At 41.6% G+C, this 21,544-nt stretch overlaps 1 protein-coding gene across 2 annotated transcripts in view; it reads right to left on the bottom strand.

The window, feature by feature from the left end:
- NCALD (neurocalcin delta) overlaps positions 1-21,544 on the bottom strand; it is a 293,215-nt gene that overhangs the window by 174,653 nt on the left and 97,018 nt on the right. The window contains exon 2 of one of the 2 annotated variants that reach the window (XM_073794644.1): positions 8,868-8,917. The gene's annotated coding sequence lies outside the window, so the exon portion shown is untranslated. Of the gene's footprint in view, positions 1-8,867; positions 8,918-21,544 lie in introns of those variants that run through there. The other variant, XM_019925040.3, reaches the window with a different exon arrangement.

Raw genomic sequence — 21,544 nt, forward strand, 5'->3', positions numbered from 1 at the left:
CTGAGGCCTGGTGAGTTGTGCTTTTCATCGTATCCTTCCCACCCTGGAGGAGCACCCCCAGCATAGGTATCTTTGACCCAGTACCACTCATGTTCATATCACAGAGAGTTCCCAAAAGGAATAATATCTGGGACTAGAAATTCTGATAGAAGGAAACTAGCACATAAGGGAAGGATCCTGAAGTATTGAGTGCTATCTACCCTGATAAGGAAGACCTGAGGTAAACAGGGGGTTAAGGGAGTGGAGGGAGCGTTAGCAACCCCTGGAAGGATGGAGGCATGATGAGGCTCAGAAGGACAAGGCCGACCTTGGCCTGCTTCACCCCTTTGCCAAGGGTCATCCTCTTGGTGCCAGGATTCATTGTAATTGTAATTAAAGCAATTGTAATCCATCAATGCAACTTCTGCTCAAACCCCCCAATCTTTCTGAAGATGTGGTACATATATATAATGGAATATTACTCAGCCATTAAAAAGAATGAAATAATGCCATTTGCAGTAACATGGATGGACCTGGAGATTGTCATACTGAGTGAAGTAAGCCAGACAGAGAAAGAGAAATATTGTATGATATCGCTTATATACAGAATCTAAAAAAAAAAAAAAAGATACAAATGAACTTATTTACAAAACAGAAACAGTCTCACGGCCTTAGAGAACGAACTTATGGTTACTTATGGTTATGTGGAGGCGGCTGGGGGACGGGGGGAAGGCGGGGAGGGATGCTTAGGGAGTTTGGGATTGGCATGTACACACTGTTATATTTAAAACGGATAACCAACAAGACCTACTGTATGGCACAGGGAACTCTGCTCAATATTCTGTAACAACCTAATTGGGAAAAGAATTTGAAAAAGAATAGATACATGTGTATGTATAACTGAATCACTTTGTTGTACACCTGAAACTAACACAACATTGTTAATCAACTTTTATTTTTACTTTCTATAAAATAAAAAGTTAAAAAAAAAAAGCAAAAGAGCAATTTCCAGCATCCAGTTCCCATTTGCCACAGGTGCCACCAAGATTTTGTGATCAGAAGGAACACCATCCGAACACAGGGCACAGAGGAGACCATTCAGATGGGGGAGAAGGCTCAGACCAAAGTGAGGACCGGATACAGGAGCTGAGGAGAGGGACAGGAGGCATTAGGATATCACTTCCAGCCCAGAGCCAGGGAGAAAATGGCAGGTGCTCCACTTTGGAAAGAAATCACATTTCATGTTACTCCAAACAACCTCCAGGGAGGCATCAACCCACATGAGAGGTCACACCTGGTATTATATCTCTGTAATGAGATGTACAACAGGCACTTTCAAGTGTTTAAAGTACTTGAATGTGCAAAGTTTCACAGTTGGTCACATGTTCACAACAGCTATGTGCCTCTTTCATTGGGGGAGCTGCCACGCCATGCTGGGATTCCACAGGGCAGCATGGCTTCCCCATTCATCAAAATAGAGCTGCTGAAAGAATCCTCTGGCAATTTTAACTACACAAAAATAGAAGACACCCCAGGCAGAGTGTGAGAGACCAATCTTGTAAACAGCAGGATGGTAAGGTATAAACAAGAATGGAAAGAAAACATACAGCCTTTAAAAAAAAAAAGTTGCTTTTGACAAGGACGATAAAATGGGAATAAATTGAGCCTCAAATATCTGGAACAAAAGCTCAGAGAAGTGTTAAATCACAAGCTAGGCGGCTGCAGGAATTTGCAGTGACCCATTCCAATCTGCCAACTCATCCCTTTTAGCATCAAGCTTGATTTTACGGCCCCTCTTTCAGTTTTATATGCTTAGGTTTTTGTTTGTTTGTTTGTTTTTTCTTTTTCTTTCATGCACCACAACCAGCATTTTTAAGCAACTTTCCTAAGTCACATCCTTCTTGGTCTCTGACCCCACAAACAATGTTGCTTTGAAGAAAGAACCACAAACCACAATATTTCCATCTTTCATTTGACGGAATCTTGTTCTTGCATGCAGGGAAAATATGTTCTCATACCTGTACTAAGTCTTGTGTTGGTAGAAGATGTAGTGCAGCAAAACTCCAGCATCTCCTGTCCTTTCAATCTCTCTACCAATAATTAAGCACTGAGCATGTGCTCTAGACAGTGGCCTGGGGATAACAGGGATGAACTGTCAGAACCTGGGTTTGAGGACCACACAGTCCAATGGAGGAAAGAGACTCAGAAGTAAACAGTTATGAAAAGGTGTGAAGCTACCTTTATCCCTCCACTCTACAGTGATAATGTGCATGGGTTCCACTCAGACTTTTTCCACTCCCTAGCAGACTGCTTCCAGGCCAAAAATGCCTCTGCAGACCAACTGATCAGGGGATTAGGTACCAGTGGCTAAGCAAGCACAGATATTGGACACTACTCATGTTCTCCTATGAAGGGAGGAGGTCCTTTCTAGGAAGCTATCCTCCATCCTCCTCCACCTCCATCATTGCCTTGCTCTGTATACCTCTTCTCAGCCTCAGACCTCCAAACTGCCTTGCTTGGACTTACAATCCTCCCTAGCTTTAGTTATTATTATTGCGGTCACCCGTGTCATGCATATTTACTATGTGCCAAGAACAGCCCATACAGTCACTTGTTGAATTTTCATGGCATCCTTGGCCTTTGTTATTGTGGTGTTATAAATGAAGGAAATGATCCCCAGGAAATTTTAGACACTTGTGCAAGCCTACACAGCTGACAAGTAGAAAAACTGAGATTAGAAGACAGAACTGTGTGATCAGAAGGACTCTTAAACAGTACACTGGTCTGCTCCACAGGCACATGTGGTCCAACTGCCCTGCTAGGTTATTTACACTATAAGGACAGAGATCACCATTTCCGTTCTTTTAACAGTTCCTATGCAGGTACACCTGTAAGCAAGCAGAGTAGGAATCTCCCTGTGTGGTGTTATTTAAGGGAGGCCAGACAAGGATGGGTTAAAAGTATCTTCACTGTTGCTTATCACAGTGTCTGGAATTTCACCATTGGAGATACATTACTTTGGGTCTTGAAGTCTTTCTGGTTTTCACGATTTCTCTATTAGAACAAGATTGTCCTAGTAGTGTCATACTCAGCTGAGACCTCAGTGACATCAGGGCCTCAGAGAATGAGTCACAGGAGAGATGCCTACAAAGGAGCCTGGGATCTGGGAATAGCAAAGTGGTCCTCAGAGGAGGATGAGAGGTCCCAAAGTCAGGAGTGATCGTTTTGCTTGGCTGACCCCACTTCTGTGGTCCCCAGCACAGGGCGAGCCAAATGGAGCGTACATAAGTCTCGATCTGAGGAAACACTGTTTTGATCAGGTGTAAGAGTAGGAGACATTGGGCAGGGTGACAGGTAGTCATCAAGTTCTGAGGAGCCTGAGCTTTGTGAAGGCGCAAAAGACAAGAGGCAGAATCCTTGCCCTCAAAGTGCTAACAGTCTCTTTGGGGAGAAAAACTATCCCTAGCAAAGAATGGGTAAATAAGACAAGACAGGAATGACCAAGAACAGAATACACGTGTGATAGGAAACTCAGGAAAAGGAGAGCTCAGTGTGGGAGGAGGTGGTGTGGGCATCACTGGGGACACAGGACCCCAAGGACAGTACCAAATAAAGAGATATGATGAATGAGTTGGTGAATGCCTGTCTTATGCCAAAAGAAGACCCAGGTGACAACGAATTGCTACCTCGGTACTCCCAAACAAAGAAATCCAGCTCCGATTTGATCACCATGATGCAAAATGATGTTAAGATGGTCTAGAAACAAAATCTGAAGACAGATATAATGTACAGAGATACTATTTAGAATATATACTACTTCAAATTAAACTCAGGTCTTTCGATAAAAAGATCGAATGGTTGCTCCAATCGTACTATTAAAAAACCCAGAATTTCAGTAATAGGTGAAAATAACAGATTTATATATTAAGGTACATGGTGAATAAAACTGATGAAATCATTAGGCAAGACTAAACCCCTTTAAAACCAGGAGGAAGAGATCTGATGATCACCACAGGCCAACAACATTGGCAAATTCCAAGACATTCCCCTGGATTCAGCTCTGATAAGAATGCTTTATGCTGTGACCTTCCAGCCAAAGACAAATGCTCTTCTTCTGGGATTTCACTTAATCCTTCCTTCCTAAGCAGGAAAGGTTACTTCTATTTAATCTAACTTATCTTGTATTTTTTTAAAAAGTTCCCTTTATTTAATTCCTACAAAGAAAACATCTCCAAGGAAGAAAGGAAGGAAGCAAGCAAGCTTTGACCTTTATTTGCTACATGAGCTATTTTACCAATAGCTACAAGTGATTATGTTTTCACTATTCTGAATAACAACCCTTTGCACCCCTTGGCATAAGAGAACCAATAGCTGCAACCTAAGGCTTACTTGTGAGTGAGCAGAAAAATACAGGCAGAAAAAGACTAGAAAAAGGGTGAAGGGTAAGGGAGGAGGAGGCACAAGAAATCATTTCTCCTTTGAGTTTCTTAACTAAATTATTGCAATACATATTTTCTTTTCATGTCAACTTGGCGGCTAATGAGCTTCATTTCCACAAGTTGCTTGTTTTCTTTAAGGTGGCTGTATATCTGAGACAAACTGCAAAGGTCTCTGGTTCAATCTGCTAATAGGTTTGTATTAACCTCCATGGAGATGCACAGACAGTGAACACATTATCCAAACCCACAATTCAGACGCAGGGTCTAACAAAGGGTACTTGTGCTTTATTTCCAGATGCAAGCAGCAGCTTGGCAAATGCAGTTCCAATGACTAAATGTTAGGATTTCTGGGACATTTTGGTCTTATAAGGAGCAATCAGAAAAAAAAAAAAAAAAAAATTGTGTTCCTGAAAGTCTGGGTGGTGATTACAAAACTGGAGCAAAATGACAATAGCAGAATTCCTGTATTTACTACTTTATAAGAAAAGGATTCAGAACCCATAAAAAGAAATCAGTGAAAATGGATATTTAATACATTTAAAATATACAAATTTATAAGCATCATGTAAAATGTATAAATTAAACAGTATCATCCTATTAATAATTATTAGTAGGCAGAGTGTAAAAACGTTAAGTATAAAAAACTAAACAGTCTCAAAAATGAAAAAAATTAAGTTACAATATGTTAAAAATGAGATATTATTTGGACTTTTATAATGAGAGGGCATAAATGTTGTTCCCACTGAGAACATATTTTTGTGCAAATTTCTTCACAGAAAAGGAAAAAAAAACACCCTAATGGGGAAAATGGTGATGTATTTATGAGCTATCTCCAAATATATTTCTCTGACTCCTTCATCTTCAAATACTCCTCAGAGTTTAAAAATATTCATCCAAGTTCAATAAAATGTTGTGTATTTGTGTGTGGATGGGTGGGATGAAACTTATTTGTTACTTCGAGTTGTAGTTTGCTTGAAGGCAACAAGCAAGCATTTCTGATTTGTTCTCCTTTTATTTGGTTTGATCCTCTATGCCCAGCTGCCTGTGTCGGTTTCAAAACTCTCCTGTTGTAGTGGACACACCCTAACGTGACTGCCCAGTGAGACACGCCCTAGGATGATCCCCTCCCCTTGAGTGCAGGCACAACTTGTGACTTGCTCCCAAGCCAAGAGAATACTGCAAAGCCATAGGGGATAGTCACTCCCTTGCTTAGGTTACACTATGTAAGTCTCCGTCCTAGCAGACTGGGGTCAGAGATTCTCCTGCTGGCTTTGAAGTCAGCTGCCACGTTGTGACAAGGCCTGTGAGAAGCAATCAGCCACATGGCAAGGAACCCTGAGTGATACCTGGGAGGTGAGAGCACCGCAGGTGACAGCCAGCAAGAAAACAAGAGGCCTCAGTCCTACAACCTCAAGTGAATCCCACCAACAACTACGTGGACCTAGAAGAAAATAAAATCGGGCTCCAAAAAGGAACACAACCCAGCCAACATCTTGATTATACCCTTATGAGACCCTAAGCGGAGGACCCAGGTAAGATACACCCAGATTCCCAATCCACAGAAACTGCAGGGTAACGGTTACATGTTGTTTTACGCCACTAAATTTGTTATGCTGTTAAATTTGACAATCCACTTCGAACTCCAATAACATTTATTCTTGCAAAAAAGGTTTGTGTTGCCAGTGCTATTTTCTTCCTTCGTTTGAGGACAGCAGAAATATAACCTAAAGCTTTATAGATGTGTACACCTCTGTCCAATTCAAAACTTTAATGCAGGGCTTCCCTGGTGGCGCAGTGGTTGAGAGTCCGCCTGCCGATGCAGGGGACACGGGTTCGTGCCCTGGTCCGGGAGGATCCCACATGCCGCGGAGCGGCTGGGCCCGTGAGCCATGGCCGCTGAGCCTGCGCGTCCGGAGCCTGCGCTCCACAACGGGAGAGGTCACAACAGTGAGAGGCCCGCGTAACGCAAAAAAACCAAACAAACAAACAAAAACTTTAATGCAGAATATAATTCTCCATGTATGAGTCTCAAAACATAAATTAGCTGAACTCAACATTTTTCAAAAAACTATTATCTTGGCACTTGAAAATTGGAGAGTATACCTTCAAACCAGTTTTTTTTTTTAACGTGCATACTTCATTATTTTTTAGAATAAAGTTTTTAGTTTTGAAAGTTTCAGATTTGCAGAATTATTGTGAAGCTAGAACAGAGAATTCGTGTATACCCCGCTCCCAGTTTCCACTGTTATTACATCTTACATTAGGGTGGTACATCTTTCACAATTAGTGAACAAATATTGATACATGTTTATGAACTAAACTCCATACTTTATTCACATTTCCTTAGTCTCTTCCTAATGTCCTTTTTCTGTTCCAGGATCCCATCCAAGATACCACCTTACAGTTAGCTGGCCAGTTGACTTAGGCTTCTCTTGGTTGTGACAGTTTCTCAGACCTTCTTTGTTTTTGATGACCTTGGCAGTTTTGAGGACTATTCAGGTGTTTTGTAGGATGCACCTCTATTGAAATTTCTCTTATGTTTTTCTCATGATTAGACTGGGGTAATATGTTTTGGGAGGAAGATCACAGAGGTCAAATGCCATTCTCATCTCACATGATGTGAAGGATACCTACTATCAATATGGCATATCTCTGTTAATGTTAACCTTGACTACCTGGCTTGAGGTAGTGTTTGTCAGGTTTCTCTATGGTAAGTTACTCATTTTTTTAAAAAAATCTCACTCCCTTTCCATACTGTGCTCTTTGGAAGAAAGAAACTCTGTGCAGCCCCATCCGGAGTTATGCTTTACCTCCCATAAAGCAGAGTATCTACATACATTATTTGGAATTTTTCTGCATAAGAGATTTGTCTATTTTCCTCATATATTTATCCAATCATTTATTTATATCAGAATAGATAGTTATCAGATTGGGGTTATACCTCAATACTAGTTATTTACCTTGTGGTTCAAATTGTTCCAATTTTGGCCACTGGGAGAACTTTTAGTTGGCTCCTATATCCTTTCAACATACATTGTGTCACAGTCATCATTACGAGATTTTGTTTTACCTTTTTTCTTTTAGTACTTTCTGGCACTATAAGATACTCCAGGCTCATTTTGCATATTTCTTGCCCCAATCCTCAATCAGCCACTTCTCTGGTTCTTTTTATTGGGAAATAATATTGAAACCAGGATTTGAGTGGTAGATATATTTATTGCTACTAGAGCATTATTGCTTCTAGGCTAAACCAGTTTTTCAATCTCTAAATCTGGAACCTCAAAATATCCCTATATGTTTAATATATTTTAATTTATTCAACAAACATTTTATAGAGATTACCACATGCCAGGCATTATTTTAAGCATTTTGTAAATACTCACTCATCTAATTCTTGTAACAACCTCATAACAACAACAACAACAAGAGAGGTAGTTTTAATTAGCCCAATTTGTGGATGGAAAGCCCCGGGCACTGAAAGGTTTGGACCTGTGACAAAAGTCATGAAGCTAGTAAGTGACAGAGCCAGGACCTGAACCCAAGAACCTGGCTCCAGATTTGGGGCACTAACCAGTACACCACATTGCCTCACACTAGTGAGGACCTCAAAGAGTATAAAATTGATGAATTAATTAATCCACCCATTCATCCTCCAACAAATTTCTATTATGTGCCCATTAGGTGCTAAACTCTCTGCTAGATGTTAATTGGTGCTTAATACCATTTGAGATACTTCTTGGACTATGGCCCAATTTAAAATGGAAGAAGCTGTTGTAATGTGCCCCTTGAGAGGACTCTGGCAGCTGCCTGGGATGAAGATGGTACATAAAAAACACTCCACTAGGTGGCTGCAGATATACTTTATTATGCTATGGGCAATATTCAAGAGTGATAAGCAGTGCCTTATTTAGTTAATTTCTATCCATTATCCTTTTCACAAATTTTAAAGAGAGGGTTTATTATCTTTCCTGTATATGAAACTCCCATTATTTTTCCATAAATTTATTTATTTATTTTTGGCTGCATTGGGTCTTCGCTGCTACGTGCGGGCTTTCTCTAGTTGTGGTGAGCGGGGGCTACTCTTCGTTGTGGTGAGCAGGCTTCTCATTGTGGTGGCTTGTCTTTGTTGTGGAGCACAGGCTCTAGGCACACGGGCTCAATAGTTGTGGCTTGCGGGCTATAGAGTGCAGGCTCAGCAGTTGTGGCTCATGGGCTTAGTTGCTCCGCGGCATGTGGGATCTTCCCGGACCAGGGCTCGAACCCGTGTGCCCTGCATTGGCAGGTGGATTCTTAACCACTGTGCCACCAGGGAAGCCCCCAAACTCCCATTTATTATACTACTATTCACTGATAAAATATTTGAATGAAACTGTCTCTGGTGAAAACCACTGAACAAAACTGAGATTTCCATTTACAGCGACTGAAAGAAAATTTAAAATGTATACTTACTTTATGACTGTCGCTAGTGGGTGGTTCCCAGGGACCAAAGCTGAGATGATCTAAAAGAAAACAGGCAAAATAAATATGTTGAATGAAAAAATCTTAAAGGATTTTTTAAAGGTCATTTATCCCCACATATTTACTGGCAGAACTCTGCGAGGCATCCCACGACTTGGCCTTAGTTATCAATAACCCCTTTGGGGAAGGGAGTGCAAGTGGGGTAGAGGTAGAGCTCTCCAGAAAGGACTTGCCTAGAAAAGGCATCAGAGGCAGAAATGGGGAGTCTGGCATTGACCTCTTGATATTTATAAACTCCTTGGAAGAGAATACAGATCCAAGGGAAGGGACAGTCAGGAACACGGGTCTTCATTTTGCACTTCAGAACAAGCACCAAATGAGCCTCCTTTTAGATGTATCAAAGTTTAGGTACATTCCAAAAAGAATTAGCAGACACAGTGTCATAATGTAACAATAAGAAATCACGATAAATAGGTCAATAAGTGAGAGTAATGTATTGGTTAGATTCATAGTTCAGAAGAAAGGAATGATCAAAGTTGTTAGCCAGGAGGAGGCTGTAAGGGAGGGAGCCTGTGAGGAGTGCGGCTCAGTGTGTCTGACTGAGAAGGCTAGGAGGAAGGGGGTGTGGTCTGCTGAATCCCAACGCCAATGGACATGGGGAGGGCATGGTCTCTCAGATTGTGTTTCTTGCATTTATAACCTCTCTTTGAGAAAAAGTGTATTTTAGAACTCTGGGAACACTAGTTTTTAGACTAATCTAATTAGTCTACCTACTACAGTTTCAAAACTATCAACAGGGTCAAAGCCCTCTTGGGAGATCTGTAAAAAAAGAAAAAAAATTCCCAACTCATATCATTTAATTCTTAAATATCAGAGTGTTACCTGTATTAGGAATAAATACCAAGAAATGCAGAATTTGGGGGTTTCTAAAAATCCTTTTTATTAAAAAGAATCAATTGGAGTAATTCGAGAAGAAAAGATGTTCCAACTGACATGTTAGAAAAAAATAATATTCCACCAATTTCTGTGTATTTGATGTTGTACTAATCATTGCAAAATGCATCTCAGTCAATAAACCAAGGACTCATATTCCTCCAAGCATTTAACAGGGAACTGAACACAGTTAAAGCAAAACTAGGAACTTTACCAAAGAGTTAAGAGATCTGTCCCTTTGAACATAGTTAGAGGCGATATATTTCAGTGGTAAGGACCCTCAGGCAATACTGAACCTCTGGATGTACCATAAATAATTGTTATTATGCTATTTTTAGTTCTGGCAATATAAGAGTTCTGATGTAAGACAGATTCTTAATTTTTTCTTACTGCAATAATCTGTACATTTTAATAATACAGATATTTAAAAGATATTTTGGCTTAATATAATGTAATCTTTCCAAGCATGATTTTTTTTAACTAAAACAAAAAATCTGTGAAATGGTTTTTGTATATTTTCCTTTATCTCATAGTTACTTTGTTAACATATAAGCGCATTACAATTTGAAAAGTGATATTTTAGGCTTTTCCACTGTTAAGATGTGGGATTAAGTCAAATGAATTCACAGTGTTTTACATTTTAAAATATATATAGTTCACCCTGTTCCAGAGCTTCAGATTTTACTGGAAACAAAACAAAACACAGATGCTGAGTTAAAGTGTCAAGGTGAATAAATAAGCAGTTTACCAGAGCTGACCAGACATAGGGCCCCAAAGGCTTTCTTTAGTGTCAGAGTGGACAGGCCATTAAAAACCAAGCCTGTCGCTGGCATCCAAGTCAGCTGGGTGAGACCAGGAGAAGAGGACACCACCCAAGAGCTATCAAAGCTCTGCCTGTTCTCTATGCCATTGGACAAGTCTCATTGATTTGCTCACAGAGGCACACTGAAACAGCCTATCTTACCTATTTTTTCTCAGAGATTGATAAGAAAATGATGCAGGTGGGGTGGGAGGGGCAAGGACACATGGGAAAGCAGGTGTAAATAATCCACAGGGCATATATGCATTGTTTATATAATAGCTGATGTCATTGAAACAGATACAGAGAAATTTTGTAGACTACATGCATATCTTGCTAATTCAAACGATCACGTCAGGGAGACAAGGGGATAAGGTGGAAAGAACACAGGTGTGGAAGTCAGGAATCCTGGGGTCTAACCCCAGTGTGGCCGTTAGTTAGCAGGGGGCTAACTTTGGAGCAGTCACTTAGCATCACTAGATCTCTATACTCCGAGAATGTATGTAATCACTCTAAAATCCCTTTTGACATCCATTTCAAGTTGGTTCTTAACTTTTCCTTTAAGATCTCTATCAGGAAGTTTATTGTTTATGAACAAATGCATACGGCCAGCCAAATCAGCTTTTTCAGAAGGCTGAAGTGAATCCTTTTCTAATGGTGACAGCGTTTAAAATAGTCACCGTATATATTTTGGTTTGCATCCACAAACTTCAAGGTCTATGATATGAAAGTCTGAAAACATTTGGATAAAAACTGCTTTAAAAGGTTTTAAATGTTATATGAAGATATTGTACAGTTACCAACACCATTTAACCATTATTTCTAACTACCTGGTCAGTCAGCCATTCCATCCATTCATGCTAACAGCGAATGAAATGGTTTCTGATCTTAGTGTTGGTATCTAATTGTTTACCCAAAACATGGCATTTTCACTGAGCAGTGTATCCTGACAAGTACTTATAAATAGAATCAAATGGCTTTTTACATTTCATTTTAATTTGATTTAGTAAGTCTAGTAATTTGAATTTCAGCATCTAACCCTAACTTTCCTCTGGAAGTGAAAAAGGCTTAATATTTATTCATTTAGAAAAAAATGTACCGTGCTCCAAAACACAATTCAGCTGGAAACAGATGATGTTCATCCTCTCAGCGGCACTTAGCATAAGCTAAATATATTCACAGCACAGCTGACCATTTATAAACCCAGCTACCATCACAACCAGAGAGCTGTGTCAATGGCAGTCCGTTCACTGGTCTGAAGTAAAAAGCCATGAATCCTGCTAGGGTGGAAGCCACGTCTGAACATCGTGCAGTCAACACTGGCTCTACTTTACACAAATGTTTAATAAATATATTTTAAAGCACTTCATTGTCTTGTTTTCTACTTTTAGACTGAGTACTTAAATGAGGATTAATTTAGTACTTTCCACTTCAGGAAACATGGACGTTAAGTATGGAGGCAGCAGATTTAATAGGAATCCAGTTTCCCTCAAAGGACCATTGCTATTGCCCCTGTTTCTCACGGCACAACCTCACTTGGGCTAGGTGCTCTCCTGAGCTTCCTTCAGATGCCATGATTCATTCTGGTGCCATGACTCTGGGGCTCAAGTTGTGAGGAATAGACATTTTTCTCATTTCTTTCTCAGACCTGGTCGTAAATTCAAAAAGCACGTTATGAGAAAATAAAAACAATAATAGCACAAAGAAACCAACCTGATTCCAGAGAAGAGAGATCCACTAAATAGGGGGTTAGAGAAATGTCTTATTCAGCTAACTGGTCAGTCAACAACAGAGAACTGACGAGTGCAGGAATTCCAGGCCACCTGCGATGCCCCTCTTGGGAGAAAGGCTGGCTGGCTCACAAGCAGAAAAATACAGTCATCCAATAGCCACACATAAGGGGTGTGTGTTTATCCATTCATTCAACAAACACTAATTTAGCATCCACAGTGAGGCAGGGGCTAGCCCTAGAAATGAATGACATGACTTCACCCCTAAGGGGCTCACCGGCTAGACAGGGCAAGCCAGCTAGTCACTTATGACAGACAAGTAAGCAAATAAACTAATCAGAATGGGAGCAGTTGAATGACAGACTCATCCAAACATGCATACCTGATCTGAACAGCACCTCCACACACTCCTCACTCCTTCCTTTCCCTGTCTTATGGTCGTTCTCATTAGTGATTTGTCATTAGCCCTGTTGCCACTTGATGTCATCTATTTATTTGTTTCTGTTTGGTTGTCTGCCCCCCCCAACTCAGGTATGTCCTTGATTTCTTGGGTTCACTGAGGTAAACCAGCCCCCAGAAGAGAAACTGACACCTAGTAGTTGCTCAGTAAATATCTGTTTACTAAATGAATGTATGAGTGAATAAACATAGAAGTTACTCAGAAAAAGGAATGACTGTCTAGAAAGATGGGAGGAAATGAAGTTGAGTTCTTATAAAAGGCAATTAAATTTTGACAAAGAGGAAGTTGAGAAGTCAGTTGAGAGAAAGTGGCTTAGCAGGTCTTCAGAAACACCCAGCTATAGGTCTGTGGAGAACAATAGGTAGTTTTGTCTGTCCAGTGTCCTGTTCTCAAGGCTTCGGTGGGGCGGCCAACCCCAGACTTCACTCTTCTTACCACGGGGGAGGGCCCAAACCCGAGCTGGGCCATCTGAACCTCCCTCGTGGGCATTCAGGGGCGACAGGACAAGAGGCTGTGCAGTCAGCAGTGCAGCACCTCACAGGATGGTTTACTCACTTGTTCTTGCTTTGAAGACCCTCAGTTGCCCTGGTTCCTGCAGGCCCCCAAGGCCTCTTCCCTCAGTCAGCTCTTCCCTCAGTTCTATAAGCTATTTTTTTCAGGCTCCAGTCAGTAATTGCCGTTTATTTCTGTTAGTCACATCCAAAGCTCTCTATGACCACAGGATCTGATTAAAGATGAATGTGGTTTACAGGGACTCTCAGGAAAGAATTTTTCTCGAACACTGACCACGTGCAGGTACTGAGCTAAGCTCCCTACAGGAGTTATCCAATTTAATCAACAGAACCATCTCTATGGGTGCCCATTCCCACTTTAAAAATGAGGACTCTGACGTTTACAGACGTTAAGTGTCTGAGCTTAGCTCAGAAGGGCATAGGTGAGCTGACTGAGGTAGGCAGGGCCCAAAGGGAGTTTGGATTTTATTCTGAGTGCAACTTATTCTCCCATTATTCCCATAAGAAAACACATCAAAGAAAACAAACCTAAAAAAACAAGGAAAATATTTTAACAAGTATTTTCATGTCTATTAATGCCGAAGCAGCTGACAAAGTGCTATACTCTTGCAACGCTGGGCTACAAATTGAATGACGAGCCAGGAACCGACTGGAAAATGATCCTGCAAAAAGCTTCACACGGCAACTGTTCTATGAATCCTTAGCAGATAAGAATTAAGAAATAGACAATCTCTCCAGGATCTTACGAGGTAGACGATGATCCACATTTTATACAAGGAAAATGAAGCTCAGAGGGGTCCATAGCTAATTAGGTGGAAGAACCAGAACTATGACCAGGCTTGTCTGACATCAAATCTCAGTCATAACCATAATGCCACACTTCCCCCAGATTCAATTTAATAAAATACCATGTTGTTTGATCAACATTACTGAAGAATTATGTAAGCCTCCTGCACCAGAGAGATTCTGTAAAAAAAAAAAAACTTTAGAATATATACCTTGGATGAAAATTTTTCACATTTTCTGCACTTTGTATACCAAATGCCCATGTTAGTCACATGAATATGACTGATCCCATGTTGCCCTCATGCACTTTGAAATGTAAACACCTGTTTGCTCCGAAAGGAAATGGGCCTATATTACAGACACAGAACACTGTATTATTATTTTAGTTTTCTGTGTTTGATTTTTTTCCTGTCTCTTTATTCACTTTGGAGACTTTATTTCTTGCAATTTTCAGTCTGACTGCCTCTTGAAACTTTTCCCTGGATAGTAACATGCTATTTGTTACCCACTTGGGATTAAGAAACCTGACCACTTTGTTTGTTAGCATTCTTAGTAAAAGAAGAATAAAGAGAAGCCAAGCAAGGAATATTAAATGCAGAAACAAAGGGCTGTGGAAGATAATGTGGCCTGGGGGCCTGACTTCAAAGGGCAGGCCTGCAGGGTGTCCTCAGAGGAGGGTAGGGAATGAGCTAGAACAGAGAGCAGAGGCCAGACCGTGTAGGGCACGGATCATCCAGAAGGTCCTTCTGAGTTGGCAGTTTATAACACAGGGCACACTCTTTTATGGGAACAGCATTTTACATGGTGGTTGGGTTGTCAAACCATTCTTTAAAATCTTATTTAATCTCTTATATACAGGAAACGTTTTCCCCTCGATTCTATGAGAAAGTGAAATAGGAGCGAGAAATCAGAAAGTCAGGTAAATATTGTAACGCCATAGGCTCTAAAAGAAAAAGGAGGAGGAGAGGCGAAGGAAGGAGGGAAAGAAGGGAGGGAGGGAGCGAGGGAGGGACGGGTGTTTCCTTGTATGGGGGGTGTAGGAGGGCAGATCCAGGTTTGTGGTGTCTGAGCTTACACAATTAGAAGCCCTTTTTAAATAAGTACAAATTATAAAACAAAATTAAATATAAATGGGGATATTTTTTAGAATAAGAAAAGTATATTATAGAAATTACAAATTTTAATAACTGAAAAATAGCTTAGCATAATAACATATGTTTAGTAATTGACTACCAGATACACGTATATATGGAAGTGACTGTAAAATCGCATAAATATATCTTATTAAGCCCATATAAAATGTGTCCCCAACTCAGCTTCCCCTGACTGATCCCCAAAATGCCTCTGGCTATGCCAACACCCCTCCACGTGAGGGTAAAGGCAATCACAGTGGAAAGAGACAGTGCTCTTAACCCACTGTAGTTAAAGTCTCCTTTGAAAAATCTTACTAAAACACGTGACCAAGGAAGCCCAAGGCTAGGGTGCCTCAAGCATCCGAGCTCAGGGTAGATCCTGTGCCTTTCCCTCCTCCATGTCCGCCCTATTCCCGTCATCAGAGGGCCCTCTTCGTCTCGTGTCACCACAAGAGGAAGCAGAAAAGAGTCCATGCTCCTGCTTTAATCAGTCAGGAGAGCTCGGGTCTCCTGATCCAGACTCATCAAAACGTGCCGCCTCCCACAAGGCACACAAGGGAAGCTGTGCAGCAAGACGATTAGCAACATGGATCCCACTGGAGCTTTATGGAGTCTTGGCTCTACATCTTCTCTCTGAGACAGTCATGAAAATAGCTGTGTCCAAATCCTCCTTCATCAGCACCCATGTGCATGTGTGGGGCACGGGTGTGTCCCTCTGCAGCCAGGACGTCAAGTGCTCTGGCCATGGCTTCAGCTTTTCCTATTCCAGGGAAGTGGTGACACGGCTGGTCTGGCAGCCTTTATTTGTTTCTACTGCAAAGCTTGTACAACTCCTTTTTTGCAGGTTTTGCCAGTGACTTGGCCTTCTGAACTGGAAGCTCCTTATCAGTGTCATATAATCAGGAGCAGGTTGTGCCCCCAGCATCAGTGTTTCTGGCATCACTGAGCCTGAAATCAGCGTGGATCATTCCACCAACTTTCTTTATGGGTCTTGGGGTCAGCCGGCCCACGGGAGCTTCAGTACTATCTGTATTCCAAGGATCAGTGAACAAGCGAATGTCCACCCCAAGGCGAAAAGGGCATTTACTACCTAGTGGTGATTTGGACCTTACATGAGAACCTGGTCGATGACCTAGAGCATCTCTGTTACCTGAGGTTTGGGTAAGAAGCCAGAACTCCTCCCTTAGAGCTGGGCTGGGCCCTTGTCCACAAGGCTGGCTGGGTCATGCTGCTGGTCCTAAAGCACCCTGTGTGCATCTGAAGTCAGAAACTCTGCCAGAAAAATGGAAAGCGGAGTCGGGGAGCAGAAAGAACTCAGGGCCGGGGACTTGAGTGAAACGTGTGTGACTCTATGCCCTGAGCTGTGAAACAGTCACAAACATTATTTGGCAAGAAATACGAACATGCATGACTGTATCTCCTAACAGATGTCTCACATAACAATTAATGATCTTTCTTTTCTTCCTCTTTCTTTCCTTTCTCTTTCTTCTGTTTTTGTTTGGTTGGTTTTTGCTGTCTCTTTTTTCTTTTTAGCACAGCTCCTCTCATTTGTGGGTACAGGCAGGTCCCATGCAGAACATGTCACATACGTTATCTCTTTTATTTCACGTAACAGTCCTAAAAAGGAGGAATCATTGCTCTTATTTCACACATGAGGGAACAGAGGCTTTGGGAGGTGACAGCTATATTAATGGGTATGCCAAGCCTGTTCTATTAGGAACACTCAGTATCTTTTTCTTGATAGACAGATGCCATCATAGGCTAGAGTAGAGGTCTTTCCTTTGGCACCCTACGTTACATCCTGCCTGCCACTCTGCTTTCTGCTGCAACTGGAGGACTGGTGGAGGGGGTGCAGACTCCCCTGGGGCTGACAGTGCTCTCCTAGGTATCTTCCAACTTTCTGCCTCCAGTCCTTCCCCAGTGCTGAGGCCCTACAGTCTGCATGTGCAGCCAGGAAGCACAGGGGACAAAAGCTCCAGGATGGTTCTCAGCCAGGGGAGAACGAGACTGGATGGATAAATGCCCAGCTGTCCTCCTTAAGCAACTCCCAGAGACAGTCTAAAGTAAACACATCCCTATTTGCCTACTCAAATGCCTGCCTCAAAATTTGCTTCTGGAGGGGAAATCAAACTAAGACATCTTCCAATGATCCCCTTAATCCCATTTGCCTTGTTAGCAGACCTTCTGCTTCGATGTACATGCATTTTATATGGCTATCAAGCTTCTCAAATGAAGGAATTTCTTTCCACTTTTTTTCATTAACCAGTCATTTCCCTTAACTACACCGCCTTTTAAAGAAAAAGGGATGCAAGAGAAACAAGCATGTTATAAACATCTCCCTCTTCCTCTGCTCGGAGTCCTGAAGCCCAGGCTCAAAGTCCCATTAAGAGGAGAGCTCATCAGAGCTACTGACAACACCTCCTACTTTGTTCAGGTGGGAAGCAGACACCTGAACATACTGTAATAAAACAAAACTTAGGGCTTCCCTGGTGGCACAGTGGTTGAGAATCTGCCTGCTAATACAGGGGACAGGGGTTCGAGCCCTGGTCTGGGAAGATCCCACGTGCCGCGGAGCAACTGGGCCCGTGAGCCACAACTACTGAGACTGCGTGTCTGGAGCCTGTGCTCCGCAACAAGAGAGGCCGCGATAGTGAGAGGCCCACTCACCGCGATGAAGAGCGGCCCCCGCTCGCCACAACTAGAGAAAGCCCTCGCACAGAAACGAAGACCCAACACAGCCAAAAATAAATAAATAAATATTTTTAAAAAAGAGCTAAAAACAAAACTTAAATGATAATCTGACAAGTTAATTAGTTAGAAAATATTATTTTGCTGTCAGATATTTAGGCATAAATCAGAGGCAGTTCATATAAACGACTCTAAGGTTTACTTTTACACAAAAAAGCTATCTAGAATTTTTCCCCTTGGCACTGTTAATTTTCTATTACCTAGAAACAGTATTAATAGCAACACTTTTTCTTCCATCACACACACACACACACACACACACACACACACACACACACACAGACACACCCGTTGACCCTCACACCTGCTAAAAATCAATGATTCTGGATCTCCATCCACTAGAAGTGGCGAGACTTTTGCTTGTATCCCCACCCTGACCCCGGACCACTGCTGTAGGCTGAATCATGGCCCCTCAAATATGTCCTAATCCCCAGCACCTGTAGGTGTTATCTTATATGGCAAAAGGGACATTGCCAATATGATTAAACTAAGGATCTTGAGATGGGGAGGTTATCCTGCATCATTCAGATAGGGCGAGTGTAGTTACAAGGGTCCTCATGGGACGGAGGCAGGAGGGTCAGAGTCAAGGGAGAAGGCAGTGAAAGCAGAGGTTGGAGTGACACAGTCAGGAGCCAAGGAATTCCAACAGCCTCTAGAAGCTGAAAACGGCAAGGAAATGGATTCTCCCCTCAGACAGAGCCTCCAGGAGGAACCGGCCCTGCTGACATTTTGACTTTAGCCCACAGAACTGATTTCAGACTTCTGACCTCCGGAACTATGAAAGAATAAATTTGTGTTGCTTTGAGTCTCTAAGTTTGTGGTGCTTTGTTACAGCAGCCATAGGAAACTGATAGAGCCACCTTTTCATTCTGCTACTTCATTCTATGCTAACCTAACCAGCACCCCTTTGCTCCCCTCCCTAAACCTACACACTACATCCAAATGAGAAATCAGAGAGTAGTTTTCCTCCTCATCAACCCTGAATGACATGTCCTGGGTGTTGGAGACCTCACAGCACTAGGAACCCTGTACCATGAGGACAAGAAACACTTGCATACAAGGGGTAAGATGTACAAAAACAATCAGATTAGGACAGCAGTCAGGGCTACAAAAAAGGATTTAGGAGTCATTGGCATATGGGTGATGGTTGAAGTCAAACCACAGCTATGCCACATAAATATATGATAGCGGCCTTGGTAGAACTAGGAAGTGGATAGGGGGTTTAGTTTGCAAATGATACCCTATCAGAGATCCACAGAAAATTAACAAAAGAAAATGTGATCTGGAGTATAATTTTTACAAATTTTTCTTGAGCTGAAATGCAATCTCAGATAGCTGATGAAGAAGATTATGTCGCATTTAGAGAAAAGCAAGCCTCACAGGAAGCTCTTGAGTTCTGTTATTAGGCACAAGGATACAAATATAGTTCCTACCCTCAAGGAGATCACAGATAATTTCATTATAATGTAATTTGTGGTATGATAATGGCATCCCCAAGTGTTACAGGTGGGGGAGGGGACAGTTGGTCCAATTTATGGACTGAAGAAAACCCTACTGGAGGAAGGAATAACTAAGAGGAGTTTTGAAGGATGAAAAGAACAGGGAGAGAGAGGGGAACATTCAAGGCAGAAGAAACTGCACAAAATAGTGGAGGTAGTTAAATGAATATGAGTAGATGAGTTTGCCCAGGAAGATAATGCATAATGAAAAAACAAACAAACAAAAAAAACAGGAGCAAGGACAGAGCCCTGGAGAAGAGGAAGGATTAGAGAAGGCAAAGGAAAAGAAGCCCACAAATTAGTCCAAAAAGAAAAAGAGGAGCAGGAGGGAAGTCTGGGGGAAAAAATCGATGAGGGTAGAGAGCTTCAGGTAGGCAGGAGGTGAGGAAATAACTGCTAAAAGGACCAGAGGAAGCCATGAGGGAATTTTCACAGAGCGGATTCACTGGATGATGTGAGTAAACACCGGATTGCAAGGGGCTTTCACGTAAACGGAAGTAACGAAGTAGAAGTCGATGCACCATGTTCCGTCTGCCCTTTCCAGTTTCTCGGTTGAGACAGGAATGAGAACCATGCCTACTCGTCAGCTTTTTAAACTTTGGAGACCAAAATAGGCTTCATAAGCCGGCACTGAAAAGAATAGATACGATTTAAATACACAATGAGAAGATAAGAATCAACTTGGACCATCCTCCTCAGACTAAGGCAAAGCTAAAATAAGTGGAAATATCACCACGAGAACAGTGGGGCAAGCTGGCTGGGGAGAAGAAAAACATTTTAAAAGTATGAGACTACATATTAAAAAAATTATCAAAGAAGTCTCAAATTACAGATCCCAAGAAGAAATAAGGAGATCTGGAAGCAGATGAACTAGAGAAATAAGTGGGAATAAGTTACGAAGTTTAAGACAAAGAAGTAGATTCTACATCAAAGGGGAAAAATAATTAAACAAAATATTATGAAAACTACAAGGTAAAAAAATAAAGGAGGAAAGCTCATCTTAATTGATGAGGTGTCTGGAATGCAGACTAGTTTTAACCAGGCACGCTTTTGTAAATCACACAGAAGCTAGATGCACACAAACCAGTGGTGAGTGTTACTAAGTAGGTTCTTAGTTCTGAAGAATTAAGACACAATGATAAAGCAGAAGACAGAGGAATATTTTAAAAACCCAATTTCGGGCTTCCCTGGTGGCGCAGTGGTTGAGAGTCCGCCTGCCGATGCAGGGGACACGGGTTCATGCCCCGGTCCGGGAGGATCCCACATGCCGCGGAGCAGCTGGGCCCGTGAGCCATGGCCGCTGAGCCTGCGCGTCCAGAGCCTGTGCTCCGCAACGGGAGAGGCCACAACAGTGAGAGGCCCGCGTACCGCAAAAAAATAAAAAAAACAAAACAAAACAAAAAACCAATTTCTACAGTCACTTTCAAATTTAGCAAAAATTTCCTAAGGACTGACCTAAGGGGACAGAATTACATTTACATAATAGCATAACTTAACAGCAATAAACACAAAATGGAAAATTGAGTTTAAGGAGGATGTTAAAATGTTCTTTTCATGCAACCCCAGTGGCCATATAAGATGTTGATGGATCTAGTATAAAAGTTAAGAGCTTAAAACCCACAACAGAAAACAAGTGATTAAAATGGTCAAGGAAAATAAAGAACAAGAGGAAAGGAATCATTCGTAGTGTCAAATGCTGTCAAACAAGCCCAGTAAAATGGACACTGAGAACTAATCATTCCAGTTAGCAGGACAGAGGTCACTGGGGACCTTAACAAAAGGTTATGGTAGCTTTCTGGTTACACATATCTGGATAATCTTGTGAAGAAAAGATCAAAATTGTACCATCAGGATGGGCAGGCAAAGAGCACGATCCAACTCAGTGTTGTCATTTCTAATCATTTTCTGATAGTAATTTCTTTGCTGAACAAGCAAAGAAATAATGGTTAAATTTGCAAGTGGCAACAGAAACATGCAACAAGTAATGCATCCTGAAAAAGTCTAAATAATGATAATGACCTACAGTGTATCCTCAAGCCTGAGGCTGAGGTCAGACCTTCACCTTACG

This window comes from Tursiops truncatus, chromosome 17 (genome assembly GCF_011762595.2).
Source record: "Tursiops truncatus isolate mTurTru1 chromosome 17, mTurTru1.mat.Y, whole genome shotgun sequence".
NCBI lineage: Eukaryota > Metazoa > Chordata > Mammalia > Artiodactyla > Delphinidae > Tursiops > Tursiops truncatus.